The sequence below is a fragment of the Oryctolagus cuniculus genome, chromosome 20 (assembly GCF_964237555.1).
Source record: "Oryctolagus cuniculus chromosome 20, mOryCun1.1, whole genome shotgun sequence".
Taxonomy (NCBI): Eukaryota; Metazoa; Chordata; class Mammalia; order Lagomorpha; family Leporidae; genus Oryctolagus; species Oryctolagus cuniculus.
In genome coordinates, this window is record NC_091451.1 from 30,852,087 (window position 1) to 30,860,908 (window position 8,822).

Consider the following 8,822-nt stretch of genomic DNA (forward strand, 5'->3'; position numbering starts at 1 on the left):
TTTGAAGTACCCTCATATAACAATGACTGTTTAATCTTTAATTAATACATTTTTCAATGTCCTTACTTTAGATTCATTTTCCCCAAAAGCAGAGATTGAGGCAAGGATTTAGGAGAAGGGTTTGTGTGCATAATTAAGATTGATTTATAAAACATCCCCTCAAAGAAAGAAAATGTCTATTGTATGAAGTTTTATTCACCAACGTGCAACCACATGAAGCACCACACAGGCAATTTTGAAATGGCATTACGGAAATGAGTTTACCATATTCATGACTTATGGACCTGCCTCTAGAGTGCGGGATATTAGAAAACAAGGGTTTGTATTAGTTGATTTCTCAAGGCAGCAGTCCAGAGCAATCCAGCAAAGATCTGTGCAAAGAATGTGTACACAGTCACAAGGCATTCCATGGCTGAATTGCATAACTGGTAATGGTAAATTCCAATTTCTCAGTCTTACATAACTGATGGGAGAGGTTGTTTTGGTTCTCAGAGGTATTCTCAGGCAGAGAGGCATTGGAGTCCATAATGTGCTTAGGAATTCTCAGTTCACACTGAGGGAACTTGAGAGAGGAAAGGGAGCTCTAGCATTCGCTGCACCATTTAAAGACAACTCTAAAAGAACAAAAACAATTTAGTGTTTACATTCAGTTACATACTTGGGATGGGCAATTAGCAGTTAATATTGTTAGCATAGCAGTTAATACTCCTGCATCCAACCTGAGTACCTGATTTTGATTCATGACTCCGGCTTCTGACTCCAACTTCCTGCGAATGCAGACCCTGGAAGGTGATGACCCAAGCAATTGGATTACTGCCGCCTATATGGGAGACCTGGATTGCATTCCTGCTCCCAGCTTAGGCCCAGGCCCAGCCCTGGCCATTTTGGGAGCTTTAGGACTAAACAAGCACATGGGAACTTTCTGTTACTATCTCTTTCTCTCTCTAAAATAGATTTTGTATTTCCTCTTTGATTGCATAATTTGCAAAAATAAAGTAAACTTACTCAGGGTAAGTGAAAAATTATTTTGCAGCAACCACAGAAAAATGTAGAATGTCAGTGATACCAAAATATATGCTCTGGTCATTGACACACAAGTTTACCCTACACACCATAGAATGTAATCATCCTTTAATTATATTCATCAAGCGATAAAACATCTAAATTTTATCTAGTGATAGCCTTTATTATAAACCTTCTAAAGCATTAAGTATCCCAAGATACAGTGTCAGTTTGTTCTAATGCTTGATCAAATTCAAAGAACTTAGGTGCAGACAGATCCTGAACATTAGTTTTCCATGCTAATCAAATATATTTCTATATGTTAGTCTACATCAGAAACATGTTATTTAGCTACATTTACAGGTCTGGAAAAAAATGCTTTTAGGAACCTCCCCCCAAAAAATATGAGATGAGTATTTCAAACAAAAGCATCAAAAACAAGGAAGAAAAAAAAATCTTAGCAATGCTTTTCAAATCTTTAAAAAGAACATTAAAATCTAAAATGTAATGCATTGGTTATAACTAGTGGTATTGTTAACTGGATACAGTTTTGTTCTGGTTTAACTGCATGAAAATTTCAATATAGAGTCAGTAGGATCCAGATTAACTCTGAGATAATGTCCATGGAATACCACGGAACAGAAAGGCTCAAGTAATCACACTCTACAGACATTCCTTATGTATGTGTTATACAAATGTCTTCCAGGTTGCTCTAAATAGCAGCAGCATAAAATCTGAAAATCAGGTTCAGATTGTGCTCAAGGGGAAAAACGCATACTGAATAAAGCTAAGTCATGAGAGTCAGGGCAAGAAAGGCAGAGACAACTAACACCCAGTTACAATAATGAGGATTTTGACAAAAGACATAGTAAAGAAACAAGCACATTTTGCAGAAGTTTTATAAATAACACAAACCTATGAAAATGTGTCAACTTCCTGTTAATGCAAAGAATAAAATTAGAAATGGGTGATCATAGGACAAGGAATCACAAAGAAAAAAATAAACAGGCAAATACGCAAACCACTGAATTTCATATTATTCTAAGACTTGCTAGAGAGTGTATAAAATCATGATTGGATTCACGAGAGAATAGTTTATTGCGGAGCTCCCATTAAAAAATTTTACTCCATCATCAAGACATGAACTATCAGATGGAAGAGTTAACAAGAGAACATAAATTATCCAGATGAAATATTTCAATTTCTTTAAGAGTCATTGATAAGAAACAATAACAGCACAGAATTTAAATCTTTCACACAATGTATTGCATGTTACATTCCTTAGATACTCTGAAATGTATGTATTTTTCAAGATTGTATATGGAAATTTGAAGCAGTGTTGACAAATAGAGAAAAAAATAGATTAAAATCTAAATTATGGGTCCAACATTGTGGCATAATGAGTTAAGCTGTCCTGCCAGCATCCCATATGGACACTGGTTCAAGCCCCAGCTGCTCCACTTCTGATCCAGCTCCCTGTTAATGTACCTGGGAAAGCAGTACAGGATGGCCCAAGTGCTTGGGTTCTCTGCACTCATATGGAAGACCTGGAGGAAGCTTCTGGCTCCTGGCTTCGGCCTGGCCCAGCCCCAGCGGTTGTGGCCATTTTGGGGGGTAAATCAGCAGAAGGAAGATCTCTCTTACTCTCTCTACCTGTCTCTCCCTCTCCCTGTCTCTGTAACTCTGCCTTTCAAATAAATAATAAATCTTTAAAAATCTAAATTGCATATCATTAACCATGCTATTCATTATATCATTTATCTGTAGTTGTAATTTTTCCAGTGAGGGAAAAACATATGAAAATCATTATATAAATATCTTAATTCTCTACTTGCTTAGAATAATATTGATCAATACTTAGATCCAAGTTATGACTAATTTTATTTTTTGAGTAGTTGGTACTTATTTGTCTTAAGTCCTTTCACAATTATAATCATTTTAAACTTATTATTTTGGAATTTTTCATCTATATATTTTGGTGCGTACTCAGCTTTAACAAATATCAACTTCTTTTCGGTTTTCTTTTATCTGACTCACTCTTCAATTTTAAAACCATCTGTTTATATTGGTATATATGACTACTGCATAAAAACAGAAAATCACATTTTGATGGTTAATTTTACAGGTCAACATAATTTGCCCACGGGTTGCTCAGATACAAGAGTATTTCAAAAAGTTCATGGAAAATAATTAGAACATAAGCTTATTTTGGTACAAAAATGTTGAAATCTGTGAGCTTTTTTTTTATTATACAGATTTTTCATGAAACTTTAGAAGACCCCTTGTACACATAGCCGTTACATTCTAAAAAGGGCTCAATTTACCAGATGTGGCTTAGACCAGGCCTTCTCTCCAGACAACATTTTAGACGATGTTCCCAATAACTTATCTGGCTCACTTGCAAAATAAAAAAGTTATTAAAAACTTGCAGAAAGCTACAAATAAAAGGAAACTGATAAAGCAGCACTATATGTTAGCTTATATTAGTGGATGATGCCCCACTGCAAACACTAATTCTCTCATCCATTATTGTATTTATTTTGCATGTATGTGTGAATTGGTTAGAACACATGGAAAATATCTTTTTTTAAAAAAAGATTATTTAATTGAAAGAGAAAGAGAGAGAGAGAGAGAGAAGCAACAAGAAACATCAATCTTCCATCCATTGGTTTATTCCCCAAATGGCCACAATAACCAGGGCTGGGACAGGCAGAAGCCAGAAGCCTTGAACTGCATCTGGATCTCCCCTTTGGGTATCAGTACTTGGGCCATCATCCACTGTCTTCTGAGGCACAGTTAGCAGGGAGTTGCATTGGAAGTGGAGCAGCTGGGACTCAAACTGACACTCTGAAATGGGATGCTGGCATTATCAGTACTAGCCTAACATACTGTACCAGAATGCCACACCCAGTAGACAATCTCTTTTACCATCAGAAGAAAGATGATCTAGGCTTAGGGTCTCTCTCTGTTTCTCCCTATCATTTATCTATCTTTCTGAAGGTTTGATCACTACATTTATTAACTATTAAACAGCTTTTAAATAAAAAACAAGTTTTTCTACTGGCAGTTAAGTTATTTTGTGGGCTTTTAAATCTGTCTGAGCTAGTTTATTCTTTGTCGGGACTGTTCTACTCTATCTTGGTTTTGTCCTCAGCTCCAAGGCATGACTGTTTCTCAATCCAAACACATGGCCATGTCAACTGAATGCCTGTGGTTCTCAATGAGCTCCCTTCAGTCTGTCTGGGCCAGAATACTAACACTTGCCTGTGGAACATACCTGTGGAACCAATGGTGTCTCTTACGTATTCAAAGCTCCATAGTGACTGTTTTTTGGTAAGCTTTATAGAGGTTCACCCTACACAGTTAAGACCTTCGCCACACACCAAATGTCCATAAAGACACTTAGGCCATGCGAGAGCATTTCAGACATGGAAAGCCAAGACTCTGTGAGATCCTACACTGAGGATCTCTGTGAGATCTTAGAGGAAAGAAAGGGTTATCAAAGAAGGAGACACTCTTCTCTGAAGAAAGGAGAGAATATCCACTTTGCTTATGGCTGTGTCCAAATACCGATGGAGTCTATGGTCACAAAAGGCTTCCATAGCCTTGGCAGCCCATGGCAAGAGCCTTGGATGATCACTGACATCATAAAAAAGAGTGTTAAATGTTAAAGGAACAACAGTAGTCACTGTGCACTTGCTCCCCATGTAGGACCTTTGTCCCTAATGAATTGTAATATGAGAATTGACTGAAAATTTTCTCCTCAACCTGTACTCTATATGATGTGTGTGTGGGGGGGTGCAAATTGTTGAAGTATATGTTTAGCATGGAGCTGGTCCTCTATATATAAAGTCACACTAAAAATGAACCCTAATGAAGGAGATGGGAGATGGAGAGAGAGATGGGATGGGAGCTGGGGGTGGGGGGGTGGGTATGGGGGAGAAAACCACTATATTCCTAAAGTTGTATCTATGAAAAACTGCATTCATTAAATAAAAACGAAAAAAAGTCTTCCACAGTGAAAAAAAGAAAGAAAAAAAAAGTCAAAAAGTCACCTAGGCCCATCCTTGCAGTAGCGCTCCTTTCTGACTCTGTAGCTCAGGCAGACTACTGTGCTACTTGAGCCCCACCATCACCCTCTCCCCTCCAGTTCTACACTGAGGCAAGAAAGTACCTCCATTCAGAAAGTCTGGGTAAATGCAGCACCCATCTTCAATATTCCTTACTCCCAAAGATGACAGTCCTGCTCTGTGTAAAGTTCAATGTTTATCAAAAGCTGTCTGACACACTGTTTCTCAATTCTATTGGTTTAGGGGATAGTTTTCTATTTTGCCATAATGAGAAGGCAAGTCAAGGATCAGTCGACTACTCAGTCACAGCCAGAATGGAAGCCTCATTGAGACTTCTTTTAGAATGGGGAGAGGGGGCAGAGAGGGACACAGGAAACAGAAAAGCAGACCACACACACACATACACACACACACACACACACACACACACGTCTTCCATCCAATGGTTCACTCCCCAAATACCTGCAACAGCTGAGAGTGGGCCAAAATGAAGTCAGGAGCCCAGAACCCAATCTGAATACCACAAGGGTGGCAGTGACTCAAGTACTAGAACTATCACCTGCTGTCTCCCTGTGTGAACATTAGCAAGAAGCTGGAAATGGGAATGCAACCAGGACTTGAACGAAGGCACTCCAATATGGGAAGCAGACATCCCAAGACTTATTGTTTTAAAAAATATATTTATTTGAATGTTAGAGAGCCAGAGAGAGAGGGAGGGAGGAAAAGAAGGGGGAGATAGAAGGGTGGGGGAGGGAAGGAAGGAGGGGGGAGAGAGAGAGAGAGAGAGAGAGAGAGAGAGAGAGAGAGAAAGACTGAAATCTTCAATCTGCTGGCTCACTCCCCAACATGGGTTCAATAACCAGGTCTGGGCCAGGCCAAAGCCAGGAGCTAAGAATTCTGTCCTGGTCTCCCACATGAAGGGTTAACCATCATGCTAAATGTCTACCTCAATGGAAAACTTTTTCTGGAAATACCTCTCACAGCTTGCCCTCATATATAAATATCCACTCTCCAAGCCCTCCTACCCCCATCATCTACAAAGGAGATACTGAAAGTGATATTTTTAGGCTCACTGGAATCTCCAGGAACATGAAAATCCTGTTCCTAAAGATGAAGTGAGGACCAGGTTTGGGAGAGTTAATGAGTCATCTCTGGTATAAATGATTTACTACCTACTAGATGTTTTGGGGGGATAATTGACAATGAGCATTGAAAACATATCTAGTATAAGATAAACAACCCAGAATGAACAAACTTTTGGAGGATCAGAAAATCCTCCCAATTTTCTTTTCTAAAATTCTCTAAAGTTCTCAGGGCAATATCTTCCATGTATCTTAAAATTAATTTTACTAAACAATTCACATTACTGAATTTTACAAAATTTTAAAATGTGGTATTAGTCTTCTCATGTGAAATGGGAATAAGAGAGGGAGGAGATATACAGTTCGGCATGTGCTCACTCGGACTTACATCCAATGGTAGAGCTAGAAATGTGCCAAGGGATTCCAACTCAATCTCTTCAAGGAGGCATGTACCAATGCCATCTCATTTGTTAAAGTGATCAGTTGAAGTACCTAACTGATCAAAAAGATAGGTTAAGTGTCAAAGAGATTTCACAAAGAAGAACAGTGTCTGCAAATAATGAAGGACAGAATTAAAAGAGAGAGAATGATCCTGCAGGGAAGCAGGATACACTGCAGACTCATAGAATGGCAAATGTCCTAAACAGCACTCCAGCCTCAGAATCAACCCTTGGGGCATTCGGATCTGGATAAAAGGCCCAGGACAGTCTGGCAGACATGGAAAGCCAAGACACTGTGGCACAAACGACCTGAATGAAAGATCTTGGTGAATGAGATCTCAGCAGAAAGAACAGGCCATCAAAGAAGGAGGCACCTTTCTCTGAAGGGAGGAAGGAACCTCCACTGTGATATGGCCTTGACTAAATAAGGTCAGAGTTGGTGAACTCAGGAGGCTTCCATAGCCTTGACAGCTCATGGCAAGAGCCTCGGGTGATAAACTAGAGTGTCAATTGTTAAATCAACAATGGGAGTCACTGTGCACTTGCTCCCCACCAGGATTTCTATCCTTAATGTGTTGTACTATGAGAATTAATGGTAAAACTACTAGTCGAACAGTACTCTATATCTTGTGCAGTTGTGTGGGTGCAGTCTGTTGAAATCTTTACTTAGTGTATACTAAGTTGATCATATGTATATAAAGATAATTTAAAATGATTCTTGATGAGGAATGGGATGGAAGAGGGATTGGGAGATGGGATGGTTGTGGATGGGATGGAGGTTATGGGGGAAAAAGCCACAACAATGCAAAAGTTGTACTTTGTAAATTTATATTTATTAAATAAAAAATAAAAAATTTTAAAAATAAAAAATACACAAACCAAAATACAGAAATAAAACACTTATACTTTTTGATGCTGTTAAATTTGACCTTGTGTGAAAAATATTTTCTTTGTGAGTATCAGAGATAATTGGCCAAGAATAACTTTGAATTGGTTGAATACTATGTAGTAATACATACTTTGGTGAGGAGGCAGGGAGGGGGATGGATATCTGCCTGATCCATAACCCTAAAGAACAAGACTTGGTCACCAGTTTTAGTTTGTTACTGAAATTTCCTTTTAGAACATGGTGAGGAGATTCAGGGAAGAAAATGCTGCTATATTTGACCAATCATCATTTCTCAGTGGGGATCAAGAATGCCAGTGAAGCTTTTTCCGGTTAATTAAAATGACTTTTCTATAGTTGAGTCTTTTTTTTCTATAGTTGAGTCTGCGGAGAAACCGAGGAAAAACTGTTCATCAGTAAGAGAAAGCAAGAAAACATAAAAACATGATTCAGACATAAAGTTTGCCTCAAATGTGGTAGTTTATATTCCCTGCCCTAAGACTGTGTAAGACAACATTATACATTCTAATACTGTCTTCTTTTTTAGTATAAGCTACCTTGAATCAGCTTGCTACTTCGAATCAAATGTCTGAGATATTTCTAATGTGACCAAAATGTTCTTTTTATGTGACTGATGTGAATTAAATACTATAAAATCACACTATTTTCATATGAATATTTATTTCTTAATTCAGATTGGCACAGTATTTTCTATCTTTTCCAAAGGTGTTACATATGTTTATTTATTTACAGATAACATTCAATTAATTAGCTTATGGTACTAAAATGTTCACTCCTAAAACAAAACAAAAAAATAGCATGTTCTCCAATGAGAATGACATTGTCTTCATTAGAATATGAAATTTAACAACAATTAAGCAATAGTTTATTCTATTTGGTCCACTTATATCTAGTTTTAGATAAAACTGAACAAATAAGCTAATATTTCTTTTCTTTTTCACTGAATTTATGTAGATTTTCATGGTTCAATAAATATAATAAGGAGATTTAAATTTTGGAAAAATTATGTATAAAGTACAAGTATTAGAAACACCTTGTAATTCTTTACATGAAGAATATTGAAGGGCATTCTACTAATGAAAATATATAACTTTAAAAAAAGTTATTTTCCTATTTCTTATTAAGGACCAAAAAGAAGAAGTTGACTTTAGTTGTTAAAAAATCTGGTTCTATTTCTGTTGACCAAATCTGCTACCATAAGTAACTTTAAAAGGCTTAGAATCAATTTCATCAAGTAAAATACCAGCCATTGTCACCTTATAAGGTTGATGTAAAAATCATATAGGTAATATATAACATGTGTGGTCATTTCTAGAAAAGA